We start from the raw sequence: 2,500 nt of genomic DNA on the forward strand, positions 1-2,500 counted from the left end.
GGTTCGGACGTTCCTCGGTGGTGTCCGGGGGGGTCTCAGCCGCGGCGGCTCGAGTGCGCCGGCACTGCACAGCCCCTCCCTGCGGGCTCCGCTCGGCACGGACTTTCCTCGTCGTCGTCCGGCGATCTGAGCCGCGGCGGCTCGAGTGCGCCGGCACGGTCCAACCGCTCCCGGCGGGTTCCGCTCGGCTCGGACGCTCCTGGGCGGAGTCGGGCGATCTGAGCCGCGGCGGCTCGAGTGCGCCGGCACGGTCCAACCGCTCCCGGCGGGTTCCGCTCGGCTCGGACGCTCCTGGGCGGAGTCGGGCGATCTGAGCCGCGGCGGCTCGAGTGCGCCGGCACGGTCCAACCGCTCTCGGCGGGCTCGGCTTGGCTCGGACGTTCCGCGGCGGCGTCCGGGGGGTCTCAGCCGCGGAGGCTCGGGTGCGCCGGCACGGTCCAGCCTCTCCCGGCGGGCTCCGCTCGGCTCGGACGTTCCCCGGCGGCGTCCGGCGATCTGAGCCGCGGCGGCTCGAGTGCGCCGGCACGGTCCAACCGCTCCCGGCGGGTTCCGCTCGGCTCGGACGCTCCTGGGCGGAGTCGGGCGATCTGAGCCGCGGCGGCACGGTCCAGCCTCTCCAGGCGGACTCAGCTCGGCTCGGACGTTCCGCGGAAGTGGCCAAGTGCCGCTCTTGTGGCTGCTCCGCTGCGCCGGCACTGTGTACCCGGCTCCGAGCGTCTCCGGGGGGGGAAGAAGGGGGGGGGGGCGGGGAGCAAGGGGGGGGGGCACGGCTTCGGCGGCTAGGCGTCGCTGCCCATGCGGCTCGACTAGGTCGGCACGGTCTACCCGGCTCCGAGCGGGCCGTGGTGCTCGGCGGCGGTGGGTAGGGGTCGCTGCCTATGCGGCTCGACTAGGTCGGCACGGTCTACCCGGCTCCGAGCGGGCCGTGGTGCTCGGCGGCGGCGGTTAGGGGTCGCTGCCTATGCGGCTCGACTAGGTCGGCACGGTCTACCCGGCTCCGAGCGGGCCGTGGTGCTCGGCGGCGGCGGCTAGGGGTCGCTGCCTATGCGGCTCGACTAGGTCGGCACGGTCTACCCGGCTCCGAGCGGGCCGTGGTGCTCGGCGGCGGCGGCTAGGGGTCGCTGCCTATGCGGCTCGACTAGGTCGGCACGGTCTACCCGGCTCCGAGCGGGCCGTGGTGCTCGGCGGCGGCGGCTAGGGGTCGCTGCCTATGCGGCTCGACTAGGTCGGCACGGTCTACCCGGCTCCGAGCGGGCCGTGGTGCTCGGCGGCGGCGGTTAGGGGTCGCTGCCTATGCGGCTCGACTAGGTCGGCACGGTCTACCCGGCTCCGAGCGGGCCGTGGTGCTCGGCGGCGGCGGCTAGGGGTCGCTGCCTATGCGGCTCGACTAGGTCGGCACGGTCTACCCGGCTCCGAGCGGGCCGTGGTGCTCGGCGGCGTCTGCTAGAGGTCGCTGCCTAAGCGTCTCGACTAGGTCGGCACGGTCTACCCGGCTCCGAGCGGGCCGTGGTGCTCGGCGGCGGCGGCTAGGGGTCGCTGCCTATGCGGCTCGACTAGGTCGGCACGGTCTACCCGGCTCCGAGCGGGCCGTGGTGCTCGGCGGCGGCGGCTAGGGGTCGCTGCCTATGCGGCTCGTCTTGGTCGGCACGGTCTACCCGGCTCCGAGCGGGCCGTGGTGCTCGGCGGCGGCGGCTAGGGGTCGCTGCCCGTGCGGCTTGCGTTTAGCTGCCAGGTCTACCCGCTTTCGGCTAGGCTTTGCCGCCCTGTGAGATGGGGGGCGCTAAAGCTCCGGAGCTTGCTAGGGGGTCGCTGTTGTTTCTTACCTACCGTTACGTCGACGTAGAGCGCCGCTTACCCTCGGCGCCTCTGCCGGTAGTCGGCGCCGTTCTTTTCCGAAGCTGTTTTTTCTTACGCCTTCCGTTTTCGTCTGCAGGAGCGAGCGCGTGCTCGTCTCCAGAGGCGGCAACGAGCGGGCGCAGGCGAGCGCGGTTGACCGCCGGGCTGTGGAGTTTTTCGGTTGCGGCTTTCTGGTGCGCCGCTTGTTTCGCTCGGTCCGGTGGCCTCCGTCGGTCGGATGTTCGCTGCCCGTGTCGCAGTTCGGCCCCGGACTCTGGCGTTCGCTCGTTCCGCGAGCGGGGAACCCTCCAAAATCGGGGCGAAAGGCGAGAGAGTGAGCGTGGGCAGGCGTCTCCCCGCGCCGCGCTGCCATGGGAAGAGCCCCGAGGACGGAGGAAGGAAGGCAGACAGACAGACAGGCAGAGGGAAGAAAAGGGCGCGGGCCGGCGTGCCGGGCGGCCGGCAGTCGGACGCAGAAGGGCCGGGGGCGTCCCCGGCGGGTCCCGCCGTCACGAGGGAAGGAGAAGGGGGACCCGGAGCTCGCTTGTCGCGGCGGCGGCGCCGCGTTCTCCCTTTCGCACCGCTCTCACTCGCACGCGGGAGCCCCGACCCGATCCACCGTGGCGCTCCTCGGGCGCGTCGGAGAGGCTTCCCGGCGGGCCGG

This window comes from Coturnix japonica, chromosome 28 (assembly GCF_054131305.1).
Source record: "Coturnix japonica strain WE chromosome 28, WE-NBRP24, whole genome shotgun sequence".
In the NCBI taxonomy this organism is placed as follows: domain Eukaryota; kingdom Metazoa; phylum Chordata; class Aves; order Galliformes; family Phasianidae; genus Coturnix; species Coturnix japonica.